This window comes from Cygnus atratus, chromosome 9 (genome assembly GCF_013377495.2).
Source record: "Cygnus atratus isolate AKBS03 ecotype Queensland, Australia chromosome 9, CAtr_DNAZoo_HiC_assembly, whole genome shotgun sequence".
In the NCBI taxonomy this organism is placed as follows: domain Eukaryota; kingdom Metazoa; phylum Chordata; class Aves; order Anseriformes; family Anatidae; genus Cygnus; species Cygnus atratus.
Genome location: NC_066370.1, coordinates 11,229,305 through 11,246,686, shown reverse-complemented (window position 1 = coordinate 11,246,686; position 17,382 = coordinate 11,229,305). Strand labels below are relative to the sequence as shown.

Sequence of the window (17,382 nt, the reverse complement as noted above, 5' to 3'; positions counted from 1 at the left end):
AATTGAAAAGGCCAATTCGGGGGTTTCAGCTATTAGTGGCATGCACGGCTTAAGGACTTTGTCTTGCAGCGAAAGCCCCGAGCTAGCTCTGCTCTAACAAGGTGCTGGAATGGGGTTCCCAGTCCAAAGGGATTATTTCTGTGCTTAAAAGCACAGCTTAAGTGTGAATTCACATGATTGACTTTTGTGCTTCATTTACACGAGGTGTTTACCCATTTAAACATATATTTATAGCTTACATGGAAGCGTGCAGCATCTTCCCCAGTGTCCCCAGAACTGCATGGGACCATCACAGAGCATCATCACATCTCCAGACTTCATCCTGCTGGAAGAGAAATCCCAGCCCTCGGACACTAATTTAGCTCCTGTAGGCACAGCTCTTTTACTTCAACACGGCTTTAAAATGATGGACCTCTGACAACAGATGGTGCCACAGAGGTGAGAAAATGAGACAGACACAAGAAAATAAGGCTCTTGCCTCTTTTTGAGGCTTCTCCACTGCATTTTAGTTCTTCCAGTGCAAAAGCCTTGGCAAGAAGTGGTATGGCCTGCAGATGAATGCACAGAAGGAAAGTGATTTATGGCACTGAGAAGGGGAGGTGAGCTTGGTTTCAAATTCGTGATGCTTTGTTAGGCGTTACCGCCGACGCTCGGTGCCTGGCAGGAGAAATCGCACATTGATGGGGTTTGGTTCGTTTTACACAGCTCCTGGGGCCGCCTTTCCTCCTTGGCCTTTGAAATGAGTTCCCAGTGCCAGAGGAGCACATGGGCCCAGCCAAGACATCGGCTGCCGCCGGCCAGCGCGGGGCTGCTTTTCATCGCCGCAGTGATGGATGGCAGCAGCAAACGGCGAGGTAGGTCCATTGCCTAGCTGGGAAGGCCATCACAGATCTGGGGAGACAGCAGCAGGAGGGTGTTAATGACAACCCCAACTCAGAGGACTTGGGTCCACTTGGCGGTGTGAGGTCTTCTCGTGCAGCAGCCACATGGCTCCTCATACCTCTCTCTGCAGGACGTCCCCGACCCGCAGGGCCCGGCAGCTCTACAGCTCTACATCCTCTCCCTCATTCATAAGCTGCCGACTGAAACACACCCCTCAAGCACATTTGTCATGGGCAGGCCAAATTTACTGCGTCTTAGGAGCTAAGGCAGGTCCCTCTTCACTACTGAGGGATGCTCACCTTGCTTGCAGAACATCGGAGTTCTCAAGCTGTGTTACTTCTGCTGAAAAGGAGACTTGGTCAAACTCTTTCAACATGACCGCAGCTTTTCTCTTTGCCTGCATCAAACACCTTATTTCTTTCCACCGGGCCTGGGCTGTTGCTTTCATGGGGTGAGGCCCACACTACCTTTCTGTCTTTCTGCTTTTCTATCCAGCAGGAACCAAAATCTGAAGTTCACATCTCAGTGTTCCTCCATGGTATCCCCAACGTGTTCTTTTCAATGATCCTTCGCCCACTGGGCTTTAAAAGGCAACAGTGCCTTCACACACAGGAATGTACACAATTCAGCAGGAAAGATTGTCCTGACCTCTAGAAAAACCTTTTGCTAAAAGAGGAAATTCTGCACTTTATTCTCTGTGAGAGAGCAGTCTCCATCCCAGCTTGGAAGATGGTCTCTTGCAGGTGCAGTGGGATGGTCCCTGCCAGAGGAAGCTCGACCAGCAGATCTTTCTTAAAGGCAGGCATTTCGTTCCCAGCAACCTCCCCTACGAGGACTCAGTGACTCAGAAGTTGTTCCCCCAGATCCGAAGATGTGGATCTAGAAGACTCAAGCAGCTTCCCAAACCCCTTGGTGGGCTTCATGTGATCCAACAACAAGAGCAAAGCCTGTAGGCATGCCTCTATGCAGCCCCCAGCCTGGGACACCCTCCATTGCTGCATAAAACCACAAGTTGGAGAAGGGGCCAGACATCAGCACCTGGCTGGGGGGCATGTCCCAGCCACAGTCTGAGCCCCGCACTCTCCCAGCAGACAAGATGTGGCCACAAAACCCTCCTTGCTCCTCACCTGAAGCTACAGCCCACGCTCTGGCTCATCACAGTGACAGCATCATGCTGCAGACCTCAGCAGCGGGAGGAGATGCGGAGATGGACAGGCGCTGCGGGAGAAGTTGGGAAGCCCTCGGGAGGCTCTGTGAGAGAGAGGAAGGAACAAAAGCAAGATTAGGGCCCTGCTTAAGGCTCACAAAATGGGCAGTCCTCAAGGTTATCACCCAAGACGTGCTGGGTCTCCTGCTTTGTGGGTGGTGCTGTTGCAAAAGCAGGCTTAGGAACGGAGCAAAAGGCAGTCCCTGTATTTACTCAGGAACCTTGCACAGCTCAAAACCAAACTTCCTGGAGCTGCATGACCCCCAGTTTTGTTGCTACACCTAAGTACCAGGGCAGTGCAAGCCGCTGCAAAAGCAAATGTAAAGCCCTAGGCTCCCAGAAGGTTTCAGACTTGCAAGTACAAGCATTGTTCTGGGAACGCGGATTAAGAACCACTGCTCCCAGACCCAGTGCCCGGGGCTGCAGGCCAGCATGCCCCGCACAGCCCCTGCAGACCTGGGGCTGATGGTATGGGGTGGGGAGGACAGTCCTCCTCCGATGAGGATGGGTGGGAGAGCAGAAATCCCCCCCCTGCCCTGCAGTGAGTGCACACCAGTGGTTTCACTGGAAATTACGGACCGTGACAGGCTGGGTTTAATTTACCAGCAATTTATGCTTGATCTGGAGCAGAAATACTGGTCGGAGGGAGGTGGATGGCCATACCTGAAGAACAGGCTTGGCTGACGTGAGCACCCCGATGGCGCCCACCCTGCGGACACCGCCCGGGGACTGGGAGTGAGGCCAAGGCTGGATGAAGGAGGTGGTGGCAGGAGCTGAGGTGCCAGCACCAAGGCATCCCTACCAGGGCTGGCTGCCTCAGCCTGCTGCCCCGAATCAGAGGACATTCATCCGTGCTGGTGACTGGCTGATGTGCACGAAGCAGCTCCGCTCTGCTCTCCATCCCCTACGCAAACCCAGTCAGTTGGGCAGAACACCTGCAGGGCAGTGGCAGAAGATGCGTTATGCTGCAGGTCTTCAGCAGCCCCTTTTTTTTCCTCTGCCTCCTCTGTTTCGAGGAGCCTGGTTTATAATTGGGCCCCTTGGGTTTCCCCACCAGCTGAGTCCCTGCTGGAATATACCAAAGGCTCTTTGGTCAGACTGGAGAAGACCCACTGCATGGATTATTTTGGTGGGTCCAGCTGAGCCAGCAACCTCTTTCACCTCTTCTTTCCCTGTAGCAGCTTTTCGGGGTGCCATTCTGCAGGCTTTGGGGCTTTTTGCTCAGCATTTTCCAGAGAAGCAGTGCTGATGGTTGGCAAAAGGAGATGAGAGACGGGAATTAAGATATTTCACCCTCCAGCTTCTGTCATTTGCATGGCCATGGCCGAACAAACTCACGATGAATGCTGCCTCGCCATATACAAGAGTAAAAGCAAGGATGGAAGCTGCTGTGCATCACTCAGAGCAATGTGGGTGCTGGGGTGCACCCAGCAGGGCTGTGCCATGGAGGTCCCCACGTCCTTCGCACCCTCTGGGCACCACTGCAAAGCCCTCCTGGCACTCTCGGAGTACAGTTCTCAAAATAACCAGGTGTTTGTAGTCGGGCCAGGGCCCTGGCCTTCGCTGCAGGATGCGTTCGGCAAGCCCAGAACAAAGAGACAGTCCCTGCCTCAAAGGATTTACAATCTAAAGCATCAGTATCCTGTAGTAAAAGCAATTAAACGAGGCAGACAAGGATCTGTGCCATTCAAAGCAGGATTGCATTTCCTTGAAATTGCTTCAAGTGAGCACGATGAGACAGTCTGATTTAGCTCTGCCCGCTGCCAATAAACTTCACAGTCACTAAAAATTTCAGGAACTGTGCCCCTAAGCCAGGCTTCTGCAGCTGAGAAAGGTAGAGCCCAATATTTTTGTAAAAATCCTAAACCCTGCTTCTTCCATGGACCCACAGACCCAGGAGAGGCAGACAGATGCAGGTTAGCTTTGGAGACTCTCCTGGGCCTTGAAGTTGGTTGGGCAGGGCAATCCTGCTATTTCACACTGAAAAGACACTGTTCAGCAGCAAAACTGCCAGCTAACACCCGCTGGTGCTCGCAGGGATGTGGTTAAACCCCTGGGAGCAGGTCTACAGGGATGCCATCCTGAGGCGCAAGGGGAAGCAGCGTGACTGAGCCAGACCTGGAGGAGCCCCCATCCAGAACGACATCCCACATGCAGCTGCACATCCCAGCATGGGGAGGGGGCAGGTGACACATGGGTTTCTGCAGGGCCTCTAGGACACAGCCACACGCTCTGTCTGGCCCTGAGGCTAGCTTTCCTCTCTGCCTCTCCTTGCTTCATCCCAGCATCATCCATCTCAACAAGGGCTCTCAGGTGCAGTCCAGAAGCAGCAGTCCCTCCAGCAGAAAGGCTAAGGAAGCTGATGGAGGGTCAAGCTTCAGCCTTCTCCTCCTGTTGTGAAGATACCCCTGGCCATCACGTAAAAATGCCTGGTGCTCATCCCAGCACATCAGGCTGCTGCCTGGACATGCTGCTGCAGGACGGACGCGGCAGTGATTTTGCAACTGTGCACTGCCCGCAGGGCAGCCCTCCTGCTCTATTCAATGCTGAGATGCAAAGCTCGCTAAAAATATTGTCTCAAAGAAGCAAGAAATTCATCTTCCCCTTGCTCCTGAGCTGGGGCATCAGTACCGCTATTTCCAGTCAAGCCACCAGGGAAAAGAAGACCTGCTGCTATGGCTGCCATTGCCATCATCATGGTTTTCCTCCTAAAACAGAGAAAAACTTTTTGCCCTATCTTTCTTCCCCCTTTTTCCCTTTTCTTTGCCTTTTCTGCAGGAGAGATGCAGACTGAGGGTGGCAACAAGACTCCTGGCTCAGGAATGAACCTGGGAGCCCTCAGCCGTGTTCTGTGAAAATTTGAGTTTGTAGAGAAAAAGCAGCACCACCTCCCTACTGAAAAACTGTATCCAAAAACACTCAGAGAAGGAATTTTCCCTTGATCTCAGTGAGATCCATGTGCCCATACCTGTCATGTCCCACTAGAAGTCTTCACCTTCTCGAAGGGCTGATGGTTGTTGGATATGTTGACATTTTACCTTGGAATTTTTTTTTTAGCTGCTCTGCCCCTTATAAAAGACCTCAGAGAGCTCATGTAGCCACCATTTGAATGAAAATTTAAAAATAAATAATTAAGTACACAAAAGCTGTAAGAGCATTATCCCATTACCTGAAAGGAGATAGTCCAATGCTGTGTGATGATCATAGCTCTGATTAGATCCCTCCTGAAGTCATGGTAAGGACAGTTAAACCAGAGCATTGGGATGCTTGTCCGCTTCCCACTGGAAAATGTCACTTTCAATAAAAAGAGGATAAAAGAGCGTGAATTCAACACATTTTTCCTAATATATGGCCACAAGACTGTCCTCATACCACTGCACGTCCTGAAGCCCTGGGCACTGTTAAACATGGAGTGACTGTCACGCATCAGAGAAGTTGAAAATGGTTCAGTCTCCACTAAATATTTTTATTATACTATATACCAACTTATTTAACAATGATGGCAATAAAAATGCCAAACAAGTTGCATAATCATCTAACTTGCACTTTCAGCTGCTTGGAAGTTTCATAAAATCGCCTTGTTTGGTTCAAAACCTTACAAATTTTCCTCTGCCAGAGAGAGGTAGTGCGTGTGTGTGTGCATGTGGTTTGGCCATTACAGTGTTAGGATCGATTCACTAAATAAAACAGCTTGAATTTCAATAAGAGGCAAACCAAAACAAACCAATAAAACCTGTTCTCCTCGCGCTGGATGTAAGCAAAGGCAGTGCCGTAGCAATCATGAGTAAGGCTGGGATTTGGCAGTCACCAGCCCTGCTGACATGTGTTTTGCACAGCTCTGCTGGAAATTGGTTTTGACAAACCCACTCGTGCATGTCCAAATCAGTTCAGATCTTTTCACTCCCCTCCTCCTCTGGAGACATCCTTTCCTCCTTCTCCCTTGTCCCAAAAAGAGCCAGGATCCTTCTCACAGGGCTTTACCATTGATCTGCAGTCCCATTCCCTGTTGCAGAGGCTTTTTGGCTTCCTCCTGCTCCTGCCTAAAATAAGGTCACTGCATCCACACACCAAAGCAGCTTTCTCAGGACAGACCATGGCCACATGTACCTCACATCCCCACATGAAGCACCTTGGTGGGGTGGTTCTTCCCATGGGGCTTCAGCATTTGTATTTCACAACTGAAAGACTAAAACAAAGACAAAGGCTCAGCCACACTTGGTGCTGGACACAGGGAGGGGTGACTACGCTGCTGGCAGCTCATGCCCCATCTCAGGCTGAGATGGGATATGGGTGTCCCCACGACAGGATGAAATCCACAATGTCCGTGGTACAAAAAGTGCTGGAAACTTGTTGTTTGGGGGGGGGGGGGGAGGGTGTGGAATGAGAACAACAAGAACGCTTTTCATTACAAGATCCTCTCCTAACTCTGAATGTGCAGTAGACAAGGCTTGGTTTGGGTTGGCCATTTCAGCATTAGCCATTTCAACTCAAAATCTATTTGTTTTCCTTGGAACGTGCAAGTCAAACTGGAACAATGGCTGGAACCGACATTTTGCAAGGAAAGATTTTGTTTCATCTTGAAAGTCTGAAACACCTTGAAATACTTTCCGATGGAAATGACATTTTGTTTCTGCTGATGCACATCGGAATCACCCCATCACAATTTCCATCCTCCCCTGGCTGCTGCCACTTGGGCAGCAGGGACCCAAAGAGCCACCAAACACCGGCACGGTGTGGAGCAGGAGGGACGTGTCCAGCTGCCACGTCTGGGGCGACAAGGAGCAATCCAAACTGGCACCACAGGCACAGCTCACAAAAGCACCGTTTTTAACGGGTAAAACAGAGGCGTGCAGGGCATTCCAGCAGGATCCATTTCATTCTGTACAAGCAAATTGTGAAAGGAGCCATGAGACCTCAGGGAAGGAGAACAAACAAAGGTACCAGAAGAGAGAAATACTTTCCTATCAGTTTTTTCACAAAGAACTGGGGAGGGAAAAACAAAAATAAAACCAACAAAAAAAAAGCAGTAAAAGATAATAATTTAGAAATCCCAGCCCTGCTGTGCTCAGATTTCTCATACCTGCAGAGCCTGAGAAACTTCAAACCACTCCCATACCAAATTCAGATAAAAAGCTCTGTTCTTGGAAAGTTTCATTTGAGGAAAAAAAGTTGAGGTTGACCAAAACATTTCCCTTTCCCAATTTCAAAACATTTCCTTTAGATCATGGCTTTTTAGTGCTATGGGATTAGCTCACATTCCTAAACAATCATTTCAGCGAAAAGTTAGCTGCCACTGTTAATAATTAAAAATAAGCTTTCGCAAACAGGATCCTTTACTTCCTGTTCTCCTTCATTTTACGGGGACAAACTAAAGGGTCCCCAGACGTGCCTCTAGATACTTGGGTGTCTATCTGCTAAAGGATCCAAAGCCAGCCTGTTCACACAGCCAGCACTTTCCTCCCTTTAGGGACCACTTCACTGGAATTAGACGTGACTTTGCTGCAGGTGAGCATCAGAGGCAGACCATGGTCCTCTGAGCATGGCATGACACTGTGCAGAGAGGATCAGAGCTGGGGGTGTGAGCCTTGGTGTGCTGCCATCCCCGGCACAGCAGCAAAGATCCATGACACAGCTGGGTTTCTTTTCCGGCTTTGGTTTTCCTTTTCTAACCACAAAACTGAGGTTTTGGCCAGCATTTAAAGTTCTCGGTACTCCCAAGAAGCAGCTACTCTGAGTCTTTCCCAAAGGCCATGAATGCTGCCACACTCTTAAATCGCTCCAGGAAGTCTGTAGGAGAACACACTTTTGCTCTCAGACCATCCCACGCATTGTGGACCACTGTCCTCACCACTGCTGGAGGCATCGACTGCCAGAGCGAGCATTTGGACCAAGCCCAAACACACTTCTCTGCCTCCTGGGTTTCAACACTACCAGGCAAGCCTAGGTTTAACTCAGATCAAGGAACTTGATTATTTATAGCTCCCCCAAGAAGAGCAGTGATCGACTGACACACAAACAAGGAAGCAGAGCATCAAGAAATAAATACATCCTGTGAAGAGCTGTCAGCTCCGATGATGTTCACAGCATGCCTTTACACTTCACTGGTGCATGCTTCAGAGCCATCCCATCAGACAACAGACAGACTTCTCAGCCAAGTATGCCTCTGCCCCTCGGCTGATTAACTGCACCCAAAAAATGAGACATTAACAAGGAAAGCAGTTGTGACAGCCACGACGGACCACTCTGACCAAAAAGAAACCCTTTGCCCAAGACAAACTCTGTGTTCTTGACGAGGCTGGAATTTCTTACCTTAAAAATTCACTGTTTTGAATCGGAAATGTTGCTTACCTAGTCTGCATCTGACAACTATATTTTACGTTAGCTAAAGGACCTGACGTTAAGTTTCAACCCCAGAGCAAAAGGCATGGCTGAGCTCCACCAGCAGGAGCCACGCTGGCTGGCTGCACAGAGGCCCCACTTCACCTCTGGCATCCCAAAACCAAGCCAAGGGCATGAGGAAGCATAAGGGGGAGGTATGCTGAAACATGCAAAGGGCGTGATGGACAGGACAACAGCGGTCCACTGAAGCTCACCCAAGAGCAATCATTTCAGGAGTGGCTGACAGCTCAGGGAGCAAGCTGCCTGTTGTCCCTCTGAGCAAAAGGAAAGCTTCAGGAGATGCTGCTGGTCTCTAAAGAAGAAAATCCCCAAAACTCCCTGCTGGAAGTTGGAGCAGCCTACCATGTGGGTGGGATGGCAGAGGCCAAGGCCTGCACAAAGGGGTGTTGCTTGGCAATTTGGAAGGCAGGGTCCTGCAGTTCCTTTCTTTCCTCAGGTCTCCTTGAAGACCTCATTTAAGGAAGAGTAGCCTCATCTAGCAGGGTTGGTCAATGCCAAGGAAATCTCCGGTAAGAATAATGAAAACCTGCACGGCCACCAACGTACTTTTTGGGATCAGCTGTGAAGCTCTCCGCAAACTGCCTTTGGTATTATATCAGAGAGGGATGTCAAAGCCATCCCTTTCTGAGAGCTGTCCTCCTTTTAGCAAGGAACCACCAAAGTCCTCCCCCAATTCGGCACAGACCCCCTCTTCTGGGACACCCGAGGGACGAGCAGAAAACCCACACCCCCGTGCCCACACTGCCCTAAGAACCATGAAAGGAAAAGCTCTGACTCATGCCGAACGGCATGTTACTCTTGCAAGGGCATTAATTTCAGCTAGGGATCATTTCCTCAATGCCTGTTCCTGTTGTTTGACCCCTGGCTTCACTTTTCTTTAGGGAGAACAGTTTTCATTCAGGTCACACCAATAAGAAATGTTAAGCCAGTTCTGGGAACCGCTTCCTGAAATGCGTCTGCCTGTGTTATCTGTGTGTCAACACTCTTTTGAAAGGGTGTCTTGACTGGAAACACTCACCACAGCTAAATGGGAGGAGAAAGAGGTCATCCCGCTCCTGTGCCTTCCCACTCCTTTGGGAAACCATGGTAAGAAACAAAAGCGTGTCCCTCGCAGAAAGGATGCCCGCAGGGGGATGGGGCCTTTCTGGCAGTGGTCTCCATCACGCAGCGGCGCATCTCGCCGTGGCACCAAACATCAGACAACACCTTTCCTCAAGTGGCTTCTTGGCTACTGGCTCCTGCTTTAAAATAGAACACAATGAGACAAAAATAGCAGTTTAAATTTAGGTGGGATAGACTGAAAGGCACCATCAGCACTTTGCCTTTGGGCGACAGCACACTGCGTGGAGCCAGCAGGAAGCAAACAAAACAGGAGAGGCAGCAGCCAGGCCAGCTGTGGGATGCAGTCGCTGAGATGGCGGCCAAGGAAAGAAGATATGATGATGTCTGTTCCTTGGAGACTCTCTGGACAATGACTGACTCATAGCTTACAGGCGGTATCTCTGGGCTTCAGCAGTCTCCCATGCTAGCCCAGGCAGTTGTAACATAGCTGCAATAGGCGGAGTCCAGCAACAATTCCTCTCTCTCATGACTCAGACTGCAAGACTTATCTCCTCCCATCCCCAGAGGTCTTGCATTTGGGGTCTTCCAGGGACCCAAGCAGCCCTCTGTGATGTCTCCAGCTGCCAACAGAAGGCCAAAGGCATGAGGAGACCCCTCTCCTTTCCCAAACCCACCAGGAGATCTGTTCTCAGAGGGCTCAGACCGAGTCTGGAGACGAAGGAAGCAGCAGTGGCAGGAGAAGAAGATAAATTAAGACTGAGCCAGTCCCCATCTGCTTCCACAAATGGCAGCAGACACCTCATTTGGTCCATCCAGGTGGTGGGGAGTGGGTTCCTAACTCACCCAGAGAATAATTACAGAAAAAATTAATTCCTGCAGAGGTTGCTGGAATGGGCTGCTGGTGGGGAGAAGCAAGCTCAGATCAGTGTTTGTGCTGGAAGAGAGGGGAAGGTGTCCGCTCCTCCAGGCCCCTGGAGCGGCAGCTGGCCCTCGCACACGCACGGTCTGAGCTCTGGCTGGGTCTCAGGCACCTGCTTCTCTGGTCCTGCCCACAAGGGAGGGCTGTGCAGGTGAGCCAAGGGCCAGAACACACAATGACATAAAAACAGCAGCTCCTCTCCTGCTTTTGTTATTTCCACCGCCTGTCAAACAATCTCTGTGCCTTTTCAGAGCAGCGATGGAGCCAAGCAGTCAGCACTGACCCTGACTCACTCCTGGCCTGCTGCAAGCCCCACGCCTTTCACGCAAACACGCGCCTGCCCTGCTCTGCACACATGGCCAAACACCAGCACCAACCCCTGCTCCTACCATGCAGGGCTGGTGGGGACCCAGAACAAGGACCAGGCTGCCAAGAGCTGCGGGATGTGAAGGGACAGTTTTCCAAGGCCTGAGCGGTGCTGGGAGGTCATCTTTGGTCAGGCTTGGCACTGCAGCTGCCCCTCTAAGAGGTGAGAGAAGACCAAAGTCACACATGGGACTTGCCTTGCTAGCTAGGAAAGCTCTCAGAGAAGAAACAAAGGGCACAATCCAAAACCGGGGATAAACAAAAATTATAGAGGTTTTAAAAAAATCTCTTTTCTATTACATCTGTGAGAAAGAGGAGGAAGGTTATAGCCTGGCATGAAGACAACCCATTGCATAAGCCTCTCTGATGGGTAGAGGCAGCAGGTCCCCAACACTGGAGGTGGTGCCACCAGGATGGCCGAAGCAGCTGGGGACAGCCAGTGAGCTTTCCTGCTGTTCCAAGGCAGTGGTGCACCCCGCTCTGCCACGTAATGGTCCAGAGCGAAGGTTGTTTGGAAAAATAAGTACTACATCCCTGATACAAGAAACTGGGCATCTTCCTCACAGGTCACCCACACAAGAGCTGTTGATATGGCCAGCAGGATATCATTGATCAGCCCCACAAAAATCATCAGAGCCATGTGCCTCAATGCTTTACCCCCCAGTACCAGGCCAATCATCTCATCCCCGAGCAGCACCGTCGGGTCCTCACTGCGAAGACTCAGATGTTTCTGACCATCTTTCACAACCCCTGTCCCGGGAAGCCTTACATGTGCTGCTGGCATCTTCCAGGCCCAGCAAAGTGCCAATACAAGGCCTCGTTTCAACCCTTCCTTGTGTAATTCCCCTTTTCCCTGGGCCAGGTGATGCCAGGACATTGCCCACAATCTCCAGCAGCCTGTAGAGTCCCAGAAGAAAGGTAAACAGGACACTTGTCAGGCTCAAAAGAAGGGCGTGTGTGCTCTCCCATCATAAATATTTTGGAAAGACTGACTGGAATGCCGGTAGGTTTCATTCTGTTGTCTGAGCGGGGGATTTCCCCTCATCACTGATGGGGCTTGGAGTGGGACCAGACGAAGAGGTGCCAGGGTGGTTAACACAGCTGGAGGCGTGCATCTGGGGGTTTTGTTCTCCACAATAAACACAATAAACATTTGTGAGAAGGGTGCTCCTGGGTAAGGGTTCAGCACTCGGGATGAAAGTCAGCAGCTGCAACAGGCCGTGCTCCAACCAAGCAAATGATCAGGCCAGAGCGGGCCTGGAGAGGCTTCTTCTGCCCCCAGTTAAATGGGAATTGTGCTGGGCTGCAACACGATGGAGAACTGCAGAAAGGAAATAGAAAAGGCAGAATTTGAGGAAACCAAGGTGAGCCCAAATAGTTTGGAAACGAGTGCCCTAGATTCAAAGGGGGAGGGAAGGAAATGGAAACCAGCGGCCCAGAAGTAGGACAAGTGAGGACTGAGGACCTGCCACCATGGGGCTCCAGCGCTTTCTGCTCCTCCTCCCCAGCAGTGGCCCTGGCCAGAAATGTGACCCTGGACCCTGTCTGGCCTGATCCTGGCCATATCCCACCCAGCTGGTCCAGCACAACAAGAGCGATATGCAGGCCAGACACTGCGCAGGGGGACACACAAAGACCTTCACTCCTGAGGCAGAGATAGAACAACAGGGACACCACCACACGTTTTTGGCTGTTTCACATGCCAGGCGATTACACCCCACTGTTCTTATGTTATTTATGGCTTGAGCTTTGGGGAATTTCAGCTTTTGGGAAGAAAACCCCACTAATGGTGGGCTGTTATCTGTGCTGACACTCACTGCAGACCGTGGGCGGGTGGACCACTTCCCCATCCTCCCTCTGTTTACCGAACAGGCTGGAGAGGCGCGCAGGAATATGGTAAGAAATGCCCATGAGCCATCAGTGAGATCTGGGCTCGCCTTTGCAACTAGTGGTAGCCACGCTGGCCACGGGCCACTGCTTGGCCCTGGCACAGGGGAAGCCACCCCTGCTGCCTCCCAAAGTGCTGTGACACCACTGCCTCTGGGAAGCAATCTGGAAGCAATACCAGCTTTTTTTTTTTTTTTTTTTTTTTTTTGAGGGAAAAATGAAAACACATCGTAGAGATGGATTACTTTAAACTCACTCTAGCCTCCCTTGCCAAGTCTGGAAAGTAGTTGCATAGCCCATGCAGTCTGGTAGTCCCTTTCTTTTGCGTAGTGGATGGAAATGAGCATGATGCGAGTAGGATATTCTCCCCGCTTCATTGTTTTCGAGCCTTTTCAGAAGCTAAGTGAGTTTCCATGCAGCTAATAAAGGGGCAGGTTGGCATCACCTTAATGAAAACTAATTGAATATAATTATTTAGCCTGACGAAAATATTTGTGCTCCGCAGGGAACACCCTGCAGTTGGCTATTACCAGGCAGGAAGAAAGAACTTTTTACAGAAACAGGTTTTCACATTGGTTACTCTACTGCTACAGTGTCTCATCAAGACTTTTCCAGCAAAGATGAGATTGGCAAACAGTCAGCTTAACCAATCCCATTCTTGAATTTGTTTTTCTCCTCCATAATAGGGAGCAACTTCCCCCCCAGTTTCATGGGCTTTGGAAATACGTCTGAGAAAACTGGAGAGCAAGACCTCCATCCGTGGTCTCCATCCATCACCCAGGGCTTTGGCAGTGCTGCAACTCCCAACACGTGTGTGGTGGGGGACAGGCAGCCAAGTGGAAAGAGTGGAGAGCCAGAGAGGTTATCAGATCCTGATAGGAAATGCTTCCATGGGGATGAATCCTCTTTAAACAAATAAAAGAAAATTCCTGAAATGGAAATGCAACATTTTCCCTGCTCTTGTTTTGTCCTTGCCTTTTTTTTTTTTCCTGAACACTGCTGGACTTAGGGAGCTTTTTTTGTTTAAAAAAAGAAAAAAAGAATTAATTATTCCCCAAAAGACAGTCTCTTTAAAAAGCACTCCTAAACCATGCAGACATACAAACAAGCAATGATGGAGTCATTTCACTGAATTAGTAAATTTTATCAGATAATCTCAGTTTACAGGGAAGGCCGTTTCTCAGAAGCAAACTGTTGGGGAGCTGTCAGCCTAGTCTAGAGAAATGAAGCCATTCTGGTATTAGGAGGATTAAGCAGCCCAATTTCCAGTGAATCTATGTTTGGGTACATTGCTTCCCTCCTCCACTGTACCACAGCACTGCCCTTACCTCCCCCCGACACCGGGCTCAGGGGTAGCAGTGACAGATTCTGATGCCCCTCTCTTCTCTGTACACTTCTCTATCTCAGTTTTGGGAAGCTGAATTATCCCCAAGCCCCTTGCAATTCTGTCAAGGGGATGGCTTGGTGGTGATGGGCTTTTACAGGAAGAAAGAGCTTGGGTGTTGCATGACACACAGTACTAACGAAATGGGCTCAGCTCTTCACCTGGATTAATGCTGTGGCACCAACCTCCATCGCAGTCAATGAGGATTTATTCCACTGTATTCTGTGCACAGCATCTCCCCCAGAAGCTCTTGTCCAAGACCGTTTCCAAGGGCATTCAGTCGCACCATTCCCCTTCCCACCAAGGCCACCTGCACCCCATCTCACCACCCTCACGGCCAGTGCCTCCTCCTGTCCATCTGATCTTGCCCCCAACACAACCCACCCTTTCCAGGCTACAGAAATAATGCAGATCCAGGCTGTTTTCCCATTGTTTCCTCCTCGCCTGCCCAAAGAGGCTTTGCAACAGCCATGCACAGGTGCAGTCTCATCTTCCTCATCTTCCTCTTGGAAGAAGAGAGAAAACCATTCCTCTTGCTTCCCTCCTCCGCTTGCTCTCCCTCATTACTGCTCCCAGGGCTTTCAACTCGTTGATATCTGTGCTTATCAACTGCTGGCTGAGCTTCTGCAAAACCTGGGAGTTGGCTTGCGACCATGTGCTGGGGCTGGAGGTAACACAGAAGGCTTCAATTCTGCCCCAGGTTCCCCCCGGGTCAAAAGCAATCTGCATTGCTGAAGGATGAGACAGCCTCGTCCTCCTCCTCCTCCCACGGCATGGGGCCAGGACACCCTCGAAGGCATCGTGTGCCCTCCAACCCCATCACGTCACTGCCGGGTGCAGAAACCGCACAGCTTTCATCCAAACCGGGGTTTATCAGAAGGACAAAAAAAAAAAGTAACAATATTTTAGGCTAAGAGGAATAAAGAAAAGCCTGTGAAGGGCAGATCAGGAATGGTTCAGAGATGGCAACAGCTTCATTCTTCTCACAAAGCCTTTTTAAAAATTGGGTGAAAATGACTAAAACAATTATGTTTGCAATGCTATTAAAAACAAAAAACTCCACCTGGCAGTCAGAGCCTTTCAAATCCCTTTGTAGGGCTGGCTGCCATATCCTCCAAAGGTAAGGGAGCTCTTGAGGGTACGGCTAAGCCAAGCCTCCTCTTGGGCTCTGCGCATCTCCTCCACCCATTGTGCTCCCAGCAGCTCAGCATCCCTCCAAGTCACCCGAACGGGGCTTGCGGGTCCTCCAGCAGCCACCGGGAACTGCCTGGAGACCCGCTAAGGAGGCCTCTTCCAAGGCAGGTGGGACTTGGCCAGCCACCACGTGTTGCAGGGCTCAGCGGCTTGCCTGCACTAGCAAGCGCCCTCCATGCCAGCACCCTGACTCCCAGCCACCCACCCACTCTCAGCCAGACACTCCCTGGCTCCTGGGGCAAGTGAAGCCATGGGAGCTCCTCCACAAGAGGAGTTGCAGGCATCTCAGTAGAGCTTTTAGGTAAGCCAGCATTTCAAAGAGGAGCTCGGGACCTCCGGTCCCTGGCCACCAGGGAGGTGGCGCCTGCCAGCACAACTCCAAGAGAAAGCCCCATCCCAGTAAGACCCTGATGGTCAGGGGTGGGAGTGACCAACCAGAGTAATTAGCAAAGGAAGGGTAAGCTTTTACTCTCATGCAATCTTCTAGCCAAGGCTGACAGCTCTCCTGGGGAAGGTGTAGGCTCAGCACAAACCCAGGCTGGGGGCTATTTTGGAGAGGGGATGGTCCAGGATCCCCCCAGCCTCAGCAAACCCAGCTGTACCAGCAGCAATTCAGCCCCCGCAGGGCCCCAGGCACTTTCAGAAGGAAAGCCAAGAAGACAATCCAAAGCACAGATCCTACTTCTTAATGGGACAGAAGGATGACAGGGCTGAGGGGGATTCAAGGGAAGACTGAACAAGTCCACAGAAGGGGAAACAAGTCTAAAGGCAATCACTAAAAAATAAAATAAAAATAAAAAAAATCCAAGAGCAGACAAGCAGTATGAGAGTTGGGGAGAGAACAGGGAAGAGCACCATGGCCCCTGGCTGGCTGTGAAGAGCAGCACCTCGGAAAGGAGTGAGGGGCAAGCAGGAGGACCTGATCTGATTTTCCATGGTTCCCCCACAGGCAACTTGGTGGCCCTGTGAGACTGCAGCCAGGAAAAAAGCAGCTCACTGTCCCTGCTGTGCGGAGACTAAGCATGCAGATACCATAAGCATGGCCTGAAATCCAGCAAAAGGTACATTTAAAAAAAGAAAAAGCACCACATCAACTGATCCCTTAGTCACGCAGTTTTGAACCCCCCTTTCTCACACTTCGTTCCTGTGCCACGAGACTGGCCACATCTTTTCAATGTGATTGCTCAGTTTCCCATATCAGCTTCCCTGATGTTTCAGTTGAGTGCAAATTGTATGTCTTGGATAACATCACTGGTTTCATTACAGCAGTGAGGTCAAGTATGTAGAAAAAAGCATCATCTTTCATCAATATTTGCAAACAGAACACCTCTCCTCTAAACCTTGTCTTGCTGATATTAGTAGGCCAATGTGGTGCTGAAGGTGTATAACTGTCAAAAATCCTTCTGCTCTACTTTCTGGGGGAGCTTCTGGCACACTTACAGTAATTTCCTCCAATCTGTTAATTACGCCAGGAAATTCTGCAAAATGTTTTCTGAGCAGTCAGAGCCGGTCACGGGTCCGGTCAGGTAAAGTGTGTCCTACACACGATGTTCATCCTCCCCAGCACACGGGAAACCTCCGCGTGGGCACCATGGCCATACCCCGCATGTTGGAAATGGGTTGTGGTGGGCAGGGAAGGAGAGGCATGAACCCAGCCTTGGAAAGCTATTTTAAACATTTGGGTGAATATTAACTAGCAAATACTGCTTTCTGCCACTGGCCTTGGGGGCGAGGGACAAGAAGATAACAAAACACAAGAGGATGCTGGGGGCCTGTGCTGTCTTTCCTAGAGCTACAAACTCACATGCCATTATTTTCACTAAAGTCTGTGAGTTTAAGAAACACATCCAAATGACCAAAGGAGTTTTTTGGTGATCAAGTGCAGTTTTTATGCCCACAAATAAATACACAGCCCCAAATATATTTGGGGCTTTATATTTATTCTTATAAGATTAGAATTTCAAGCGACAGGAACTGCACGCATACCTCTGGATGCCTCATTTGTCGGGGGAGGGCTGACACATAGCGTTTGACTAATTGCACAGAGGAATCCAGCTTTCTCCAAAAAAGCTCACCAAGGCA

The 17,382-nt window shown here is 50.3% G+C and overlaps 1 long non-coding RNA gene across 1 annotated transcript; it reads right to left on the bottom strand.

The window, feature by feature from the left end:
* Positions 1 to 383: 383 nt before the first annotated feature.
* Positions 384 to 9,728, bottom strand: LOC118247083 (uncharacterized). Its single transcript, XR_004778293.1, has 4 exons — positions 9,507 to 9,728; positions 5,259 to 5,383; positions 2,010 to 2,133; positions 384 to 891 (listed from the first exon to the last, which is right to left on the bottom strand). It is a non-coding gene; the product is annotated as an uncharacterized LOC118247083 (long non-coding RNA).
* Between the last annotated feature and the right edge of the window lie 7,654 nt (positions 9,729 to 17,382).